Below are 10,331 nucleotides of genomic sequence, written 5' to 3'. Positions count from 1 at the left end.
CCATGACGTGTCGGGGCCGGGGAGGGCCGCGGGAGGGGGCGGCGGGGGAGGAGGGGGCGGCGACTCCGTCCGTCAACCGCCGGTGCCTGGGCGCGCGGCCAGGCGGCTCCTGCAATGTGAGGAAGCCGGGGAGTGACGGGTGGCGCCGCAGTGGGACGCCCTTCACTTGGGGTCCCGCTCGAGTCGCCCCCGGGTGGAAGCGATGCGGGGTACCGGACGGGAGAGCAGGTCGGCGCCCACTCCCTAGCGGACCTGTCTCCTGTCCCGGACGGTGACGCACTCGCCCGACAGCCAAAGTGTCTTCCCTTTTGGGAAGAGAGCCCACTCGCCCTGTAGGCGCGCTGGCCCGGTCACAGACACCGGGGATCCCCGCTGCAGCGCCCAAACCGTGTCCTCTAGCCGGTGCAAGCAGGCCTCGCAAGGTCCGCTTGAAGTCCTCGTGTTTCTCTTTTGGCTTTGCTGCTGCGGCTGCTGCTTTTTTTTTTTTTTTTTTTTTTCCTACCTGTGGCGAGCTAATGGGTCTTTAATTCATAATACTTAAGTCTTACCCTCATCTTTCCCGAGGAGAAAGACACAAGAAAAAAAAAAATCATGAGAGTACCGTGCAGTATTTAGATGGTAAAAGGTAGCCGACTCTGGTCCAACCAGTTCAAAGAAAACCGCTCGTCATTATATCTACTTTTAAAAAGAATCTTGACTGTATCCACACATTTAAAGATGTGTTTCCTGTCCTATCCTTCTGTAATCTCTGCTTGAACTAAAGGTTCCCACCTCCCCTGAAACAATTTAGACCTTATCCGAGTGATTTTCAGTATCACTTAGCTTGAGAAAAAAAAAAAAAAACAAGAAAAGTGATCTGTAGTGTTGTGTTTTGTTTTTTTCAACGCTGAAATGGAAGAATTGGTAGTTTCATAGTCTTCTCAAAAGCACACCGGTAAGACAAGTACTGCATTATGTATGTTCCCTGTCTGGTAGCATTTGTTTTAAAATAATATAAAGGCTTGAAAAGAAAATACTTGAGTTTAAAAGCAAATTTTCCATGATAAAACTGCTGAAAATAATTTTTCCATTTATATCTTCCACTAGGGTAGACATTACCAACCTCTGAGCTGTGCCCTTGACATGTAAAACTGGCACTGGGTATTTCTCTCTCTCTGTTTATCACAGAGAATTGGTTGATATGATACAATAAATAGCCCTTCCTGATACTATTTCAAATCTACCATTAGAAAAACAAAATTAATTAAATTTCACTTAGGTAATTTCCAGTATTTTCTCACCCGAAGTATCTTTTAGAATAACTCAGACACATTTATGAACTCTTGGCTACTTCCCAGCTTTTCTCCAAGGAAGTCCCCATAGAAAATTGAATTATGCATTCTATTTTAATCAAGAATTTGACATTAAAGTATTAAGTGAATCATTGCATGCTGCTCCAGCAAAACCCATAATAGACTAAACTAGAATCTGTTCACTTTGTGGATTTGCTGCGATTCTAACTCACAAGATGCATGTTCTTAAAGTGTACGCTCATGAAAAATCACTGAAACTCCTTACTATAAAACATGATTGCAATGAAAATTTTATTGGCATCGAAAGATGTACCCACAAGTGAAAACATGTATGTCCCAGAACATAGTTGTGTGCACTTCATGTGAGTTGCATATATGATAAACTGGCTCTCAGATAGCCAGTGTAATTGTACTGTATATTTGATTTGTGTGTTTTTATGCTTCAGATACAAAATTAAAGCTGAAACCAGTATAGAAGCAACTGAGCTTTAGGAAGTTCAATTCCCCCCCCCCCCCTGCAAGGCTTCATCCTGAAACCTCCTCAAATGACCTACTTTTCTATGTAAAAATGCTGAGTTGCTTAATTAGGGTTTCTTGTTTTCCTCTGGTGCAAGAGATAAGAGATGAGACTGAAGCCTCATGGTGTCCAGCAAGTCCCCTGGTCCTGGGCTAGCGCTCATCCTTCAGCACCTTTCCTTATAAAATATGGAACTGCCTGAACTCAGAAATGCCCCTGTGTATTATATGAGCGTATCATCTTCATCTTGGACTTAATTTATCCCATGAATTTAATTGATCTGGAGATATAGTAGTATACATTAAAAGCAACACAAGACAATTTTCTATTAATTAATAGGGTAGTTTTGTAAACGTGCTTTCAGATACAGAAGTGACTGGTTTTGGTGTTATATTGAAGAGGCAATAACATATTTGGCGATTTTCATAGGTGCCGTCCTTTCCTTCCTTTTAATGGTGTAATTGTATTGACATCTCTCTGGTCAATTGGTTAGTTCAAGCTGTGTAACTCATGCAGAAAGTCCCCAATGTAACTAAATGTGAAGAGAAACATTAGGCTCTTTATTCTCTTCAGGATCCCAGCGTAGCATGAATTCATACTTCCATAATCCCAGCATTCAGGAGGCAAAGACCAGGAGGATAGAGAATTCCAGGTCAGTCTGTAATACATATGAAGACCTTGCCTTTAACAGAACAGGGTGGGTGTTGGGGGGGGGGTGGCTGGGGAGATAGCTCAGTGGACTAGGGTTCAATTCCCAGCACCCACCTGGCAGCTCACAACTGACTATAACTCCAGGATACCCTCACACAGACAAATATAAGCAGGCAAAATACCAGTGCACATAAAATAAAAATAGATTATTTTAAAAAGTATCATATGTGTTAAGCATTGGAGCAAGATGAATATGCCAACAGTACTATGTTTTTAAAACAAGATGCATTCCCAAAATAGACTTTTCTATGTGAATATGTCAGTCCTGATTGTAAGACAAGAGGACTGAGGAGTGGAGAGAGGGAGGAGGTGGAGGGATTTCAAATGCTTCCTAAAGCATAGTATATACCTTCTCAAATTTCCGTTAGCCTGGGCATAGACAGACAGACAGACAGACAGACAGATAAACATTACTTAGCTGAAAACCCACACACAAAAAAAGTTACCTATTAGTAACAAATCAATTCCATTTGCTGGGTTAAATGGAGCAAATTACAAGTAAGCCTAAAACAGAGTCTTCAATTCGCATAACATTACATTTTTATATCTGAAAAACACAATGGATGCTATTTGACAGGAGTTGCTGAGTACCTACATACATTGTACCTTCTATGGAAAAGGCATTTTCCCACTTCAAATACTGTATAATTTAGGCATGTAGTATTGACCCCCCAATTCTAAAGCCCAACAAACAGACCATACCTAAATGATGAGGAAGGATTCCCATGGGACATTTTGATCTCTCTTGCACCATAAAAGACACACATAATTTAATAGAAAAGACAAATACAGTAAAAATTCTCAGAACATTACCTGAGAATTAGTTTTACTACAATCATGTCTCTCACTGTTATTATTCAGGCATGTACTGATGGTCTTTGAGAACTCCCATGTCCCTTAATTAGAACTCACTGCTTTTCACATTATTAATGATGAATTGTGATGCATCATACGGTTATAAACCTTGGGTGAAAGAGTTACGTAAAGTTTCAGTACAGTTTTCATTTCTTGCTTTTCTGTTGTTTTCTTTGTTTTTGGAAAGGTTCTGGTTCTGAGGCTGGCCTGCAATTTACAGGTAGCCCAGGCTGACTTTGAGGTCCCACTTTTCTTTTCATCTTTCTCCTCAGTGTCAGGTGTGTACACCACTATCTCCACATCTGAAAAACAGTATTTGGTGTATAGTGTATGCTCAAGCAATGTCCTTATTCAGAAATACTCATTCTTTATGTCTTATCCAAGAGTAAACGTTACTACAAAAATGCACATTTGATTTGTTTAGTCAGACAGATAAAAATAGAACATAATGACTTGCTTGTGAGAAAGACACTATTTGTGATTATCTTAAAAGCGCAGCACATTTAACTACAGGTCACCACTTCATTTCACTGATAGAGTCTAAGCCTTCTCCAGCAAAGAATATCTTAGATTTTCTAGATGAGATATGATTTTAGCTACCATTAACCAAAAAAAAGTGGATTATTAACAGTGGCTTTTATGAATACAGGTTATGTTAACTGGCTATTGAAAACACAAAGGAGGAAATACACAGGAAGAGCCGTTTACCCTCCTGCCTTCATCCCACAGTCCCTGGTCTCCATTGCTCTATTGGTGGCTCTCAGCCTTCCTATGGCTGAGGTGAAGCCCAACCATAACATGATTTTGTTGCTGCTTTGCAACTGAAGTTTGCTGATTGTGAATCATAATGCAAGTGTCTGATAGGCAAGCGCTTTGATATGAGACCTCAAAAGGGTTATGACCCATTTGTTGAGAACCTCTGCTTTAAGCCATGTTGAAGCATGACATCCTAGTGGGAAGTCTATGCTAGAGCAAAGCTGTTTGCTTCCTGGTGGCTGGAGGAGAGGTAGCATAGGGTGGAAGGAAGACAAGAGAGAGGAAGGCAGGCCAGGAACCGAGACCCAGCCTTCAGAGATGCTCTGCTTCCCTAGTGCCTTTCTTCCTCAGGGTAGGCCTGACTTTATTATAGCCCAGTCACCTACAGACACATTGATGAATTTATTCACTGATGACTTTAGAGTGTTCATGATCTAGTCACTCTTGAGTACAGTTGTGGGACCAAGCCTTCAGCATAAGAGCCTTTGGAAATCCTGCACGTTGTAGCCCCACTTCAGAAGTTTAGAGTAGGGCTGGTGAGATGGCTCAGTGGAAAGAGCACTGACTGCTCTTCCAGAGGTCCTGAGTTCAATCCCCAGCAACCACATGGTGGCTCACAACCATCTGTAATGGGGTCTGATGTCCCCTTCTGGTGTGTCTGAAGAGAGCCACATTGGACTCATATACATGAATTAAATAAGTAGTAGTAGTTTAGAGGTAAATGGTGATATGTTGCAGCAGCTGAACATAGACATCCAGAATTCAGGTCCATATCTTTCTGCCCTACCATCTCTGATACAATCTATCACCAGGAAAATTCTGTTAGCTTATTTTTCATGTAATTTTTAAAATGGCTTTGATTCTGTTCTTGTTTTGTCTCCTTTGTACATCTCCTTTCAAGAAGAGCCATAGTAAAGAATTACCTTGGTAAGCAATGCAGATTTCTGGGTCAGAATTTCTTGTTGGATCTCTCTGGAGTAGACAGTCCCTTTAGGTGATTGTTGTGTGGAATGCTCTTTTCTTTGTGTGCGTGCATGTGTGTGTGTGTGCGTGAGTGCGTGTGTGTGCATGTGTGTGAGATTTCACATATACCTGAATGTGGATGCTAGAGGAGAATCTCTGTTGTCTGTCTTCAAAGGGCTCTCCACTTTGGTTTTTTTGAGACAGGCTCTCTCACTGGCCTAGAGTGTGCCCATGAGGCTAGATTGACTGACCATCAGACTCCAGGGATCTACCTATCAGTTCCTTCCCAGTGCTGGGATTGCAAATACATATGCCACCATGTTCAGGGTTTATCCATGTTCATCTTGCCTATTTCTAATAGTAAATCCTTGCTCTTTAGCATTGTTCTATCATGATGACAATGTATGCCCACTCCATGACTTCAGTCCCTTGATGCCAAGTAAATGCTGGTTTATTTACAAAGTATTTATTGAGCCTGACCTGAAGTCACTAAGGTAGGAAAACAAGAAATCTTCTATTTAAAAGGCATTAGTATTAAAGTGATAGCTCATCTAGTCATTTACACAAAGCTACTTTTATTAAGCACTTACTATATGTTGGGCCTAGGCAGAATTTTGTACCAAGTTAATACCAATTCACTAAGCTCAAATGGATGAACACAGCAATTGAAGGATCATTTCTCTGATGATGAATTCTAAATTTAGGCACACAGCCTGATTTTATTCTTAACCTGTGTCGAAACCTCTTTCAGGATCTTTAACTTTTCTTCTTCCAGATAGAGACGTAGCAAGAAAGCAATCAACCAGCCATCAAAAAAACAGGTCACTGGAGGCCCCTTTGCTGATCAGTGGGCTTTGGTGTCGGTGGAACAGGCAGCAGGGGAAGAATGTTGATACCTGTGGGGAACTGGAGGAAGGTCGGATCTAGAATGTACAAGACAAGAAGGAAGAAGAAAGGCTGTAGCTCAGGGGGAAGAAGATACATGCACACAAATGCCAATTCTCCCATACTGGCTAACACCATCAGCCAGCAGGAAGTTAAACTACAACCTGAGATGAGTAGATTGGTGGACTTAAAAGATGTTTAAAAAATAAGTCATGTATAGATTTTCCAAGGCTGGTAAATTTTGAGTGATCTTACAACAATATGAGTTTTAGGACATTTTATCAGAACTAAGAATTGAGATCCCCCCCACCCCCACTGACCATTTGGCCTCAGCCCATGAGAGTCAAGGATGTGGTGCACAACTTCCTAGCAAGAATGGACATAGACCTGATAGAGTGTCTGAGTCTTTTTCTGACTTCCAACAAAATACTGCAGACTGGATCATTAAAGCAACACAAATGTATTTTCTTGCTGTTCTAGAGCCTCTGGTGAGTTTCCCATGAGACTTCTCTACATGGGGCTTCTCAACATGGTGCACTTTTTCGTCCCATCGCACCACTATGGGTAAAACGAGTGGAAAGAGAATCTCTCTCCTCCTTACAACCACATTGGCCCTAGGTTAAGCACTCACTGTTACAGGCTCACTCCACTTTAATTACTTGTGTAAAGGCCTCTTCTTCAGGCAGGCACTGTGAGCGCTAAGGATTTCAACACATGAATGTTAAGAGGCCCCAATTCAGTTCATAAGCAGATGGATTTTTTTTGGTAAGAAGTTTTTAGAGTTTACATATGAAGTCTCTTCGGATCTGCTGGATTAGATTTCCTCCTACATTATGTAGCTCTGCTCCTCAAATGTTTGTGGGTGGTGCGTATAAATGGTACTGAGAATGTAGGAACCAATACTGATATGGAACTGAGTAGAAAGACACAGGAAATTTGTAAGTCTGGGGATGGAGAACTCAAAGGCAGAGGAGCAGGCATGCCGTAGACAGATGTTAGCCCAGGGAACGATTAAACCTGGAAACGTGCCAGATGCAAACAATCACAGAAGTTTACTGATAACATGTGGCAGGATATGATGGAAGCAGCAAAGTGGGTGTGTGTGTTCTGTCTGAATGCTGTGTCCCCGTAAAATTCATATGTTCAAATTCTAATCCCTCAAACTGATCAAGTAGTGAGAATTCTAAAGAACTTTCATGAGTAGAACTAATTTACTTATAAAGTAGACTTCTTATGTTCTCTCTACCAACTCCGGATGCAGATGTCACTGTTTATGAACAAGAATTGACTGTCACCAGAAGCCAAGGTCCTCTTACCTTGGTCATGGTCTTCCTGCAGAAATAAACCTCTGTTTTTTATAAAATATTGAATCTCTGGTGTTTTGTTAGCATTCTGCATGGGCTACATATAATACCATGTAATGTTAGACCCTGCCTCACAATGGTGGGCTGGTACTGGATCCTCCCAGTTCACTTACACCAGGTAAAAGCATCATCAGGGAAGCTTGATTTCTGACCAGAATTGGGGAGAAAAAAAAAAAAAAGAGGCACCAATGAAGCAAGACATTAAGGATAACCAGCCTAAAAGTTTCACCAGGAAACCAGGTGACACCAAAGACAGGAGAGGCAAAGCAGCAACTCGAAATGATAAAAAAAAGAAACAAGTAGCCCGATGGCTAACTTTGTATTGACAACAACATAGGTGGAGAGATAAAGGATGCTTTCTTCAGTGTTCACCAGGACATAATTCTCCTAGAATTCCATATTTGGGTGAAATGCTGTTGGCTTCCTAAAAGAATCACTCATACTCAGACACTGGAGGTTTCTGCCTATACTACTTAGATGTTTACATGGTCCGTACCTCACAGAATAAAGAGAAATAAAGAAGGACGCCAGACTGAACAGAGACGTGACAGAAGAGTTGACTAAAGGCCCTCAATGTGACTTGTCATAGATGCTAGTTCCTCTGATGGACAGTTTGCAGTATCCTTATCAGGAGATTGCAAGGAGCTGGGCCTGGAGGAACAAGAGGTTGTTAGAAAGCTTAGAGCTCATGATAAGAAGCAAGAGCCTTCCTGTGCCCTCCCCTAAACTCCCATATACACCTTTATGAGTGTCTGGATGCCTGCCACTCAGAAGGCATCCACAGCTAGCCAGAAGGGATTACAAATGGAGTCTCGCCAAGAAAAGAAACTTGGTGGTTTCTCCTCACTTGTGCTCCTTGACTTCAACACTCGAAGAGCTATGTCTTTGGAAAATGAGAGAGAGAGAGAGAGAGAGAGAGAGAGAGAGAGAGAGAGAGAGAGAGACCAGAATTGTAGAGACTGAGCCAGCTCTTCCCTAATATACCCAGAAAGTGATGGGGAGGGAAAACCTTTGGTTCCAGTGAGCTTACACTTTCATTGTTGAAAGGCACAGAAGGTAAAAGAGCCTGGTTCAGATGTTGATGAATAGGCATGGAAGATGGACTTGGCCTTGGGTTAAATGTTCACATCATCCTCCAAGCAAAACTACTTCAGTTGTGCTTATGGCCATAACTGAGTAGGCACGCATGTTTAAAATGAGAAGACATGAGAAAAACTGGAAAAGATGTAGCAACTGCACATCATAGTCTCATGAAAACAGCTCGGATTAGCTATCTAAGGTGCACTGGCAAGGAATGTCCCCTTTGTTGGTTAGTTTAGGTAGTGATAGATGGCACTAAGCAAGCTGCTAGGGGAGAAAAGGTAACAGCTGTCTTCCCAGCTATGAACAGTATGAACTAGCATACCAACCCGCCAGAGAAAATATACTCCCTGGTCCTATACTGGCATGGCAGCTTTGGAGGCAACCAGTCACTCTGCTTGGACTGAGGTTCACTCTGCACGAGGTAACTCATGCCTGGTACTGGACAATCAGAATACTTGTATTGAAGAGGTCTTGGGCACCAGATGAGAGCTCTAATGTTTAGCTAAATTGACATGACTTTAAGCTACCTTCTCCATACTTTTTATACCCACAAATAGATGCTGATTTTTGGAATCTTATCTGTCACTATTATAAATAGAAAAACAATTACAATGCCTCTTCAAATTAACTTCTTTTTCTATCTGCAATGACTGTGTGCATATATACATATATATAACACACTAATACATATATGTGTGTGTGTATATATACACGCACACACACAGACAGACACACACACACAATATTGTGCTGGAGAGGTTTATGTCAACTTGACACAACTAATATTTTTTAAATTGGTGAAAAGAAGGGCCCAGCCCATTGTGGACAGTAGCATCCCTGGCGGTCCTAAGTTCTGGAACAAAGCAAGTTGAGCAAGCCATGAGGAGCAAGTAAGAACATTCATCCTTCAAAGGCCTCTGCATCAGCTCCTGCCTCTAGGTTCCTGCCCTGCTTGAGTTCCTGTTCTGACTTCCTTCAATGATGAACAGAAATATGGAAGTGTGAATTGAATAAACTCTTCCTCTTCAACTTGCTTTTGGACACAGTGTTTCATCACCACAACAGAACAACAGCATCAATGGAGTGGAGTCAACCAGAGCCTAGAAGACAAAGTGTGTGCTGCAGAGAGCAGAGCTGGAGACATAACCCAAGGCCTTTGGAGGAGCCCAGAAGATCGTGAGTAAATCCCAGATATTAGACATTGAGTTATTTATACTTTTGGAGTTTGGTTTTATTTTAATTTGATTGTGACTATGCCCTGGTTCTTCCCTCTTGAACTAAGAAAGTATTCGGTTTATTTTTTATTTTACAGGACCCTGCCATTGAGACACTTTGAATTTTATAATACTGGAGTTTTAAAGAGATTGGCTATTTTAAAGAGACTGAACTTTTAATGTGTTTGAATTTGTAAAGACAGTGGGACTGTTAAAAAGTTATTTATATTTTTAACGTGGGATCTTGGGAAATGAATGAGAAAGGAAAGGTTGCGGGCTAATGGTGATGTGTTTGCTATCAAGTTATTGCGGGGTCAGTCATGCTAGATCAGTTTTTGTCAACTTGACACAAGCTAAAGTCATCTCAGAGGAGGGAATCTTAATTAAGAAAAGACCTCCATAATATCAGGCTGTAGGCAAGTCTGTAGGGCATTTTCTTAATTAATGATTGATGGGGAGGACTCGACCCATCATGGTTAGTGAAGTCCCTAGGCTTGTGGTCCTGGGGTTTAGAAGAAAGCAGGCTGAACAAAGCATGAGGAGCCCAGAGGTAAGCAGCACTCGTCCATGGCTTCTGCATCAGCTCCTGCCTCCAGGTTCCTGCCCTGTTTGAGTTCTTATCCTGACTTCCTTTGATGATGGACTGTGATGTGGCAGTGTAAGCCAAATAAACCCTTTCCTCCCCAACTTT

General features: G+C 41.8%; 1 long non-coding RNA gene across 1 annotated transcript; it reads left to right on the top strand.

Annotated features, from left to right (window-relative positions):
- The first annotated feature begins 866 nt into the window (after positions 1–866).
- On the top strand, positions 867–7,278 carry LOC110303850. Its single transcript, XR_002378971.2, has 3 exons — positions 867–934; positions 2,383–2,461; positions 5,870–7,278. It is a non-coding gene; the product is annotated as an uncharacterized LOC110303850 (long non-coding RNA).
- Positions 7,279–10,331: the final 3,053 nt, after the last annotated feature.

This window comes from Mus caroli, chromosome 10 (assembly GCF_900094665.2).
Source record: "Mus caroli chromosome 10, CAROLI_EIJ_v1.1, whole genome shotgun sequence".
NCBI classification, from domain to species: Eukaryota; Metazoa; Chordata; class Mammalia; order Rodentia; family Muridae; genus Mus; species Mus caroli.
The sequence above is the reverse complement of the archived record's forward strand: the minus strand, read 5'-3'. Positions and strand labels throughout refer to the sequence as shown.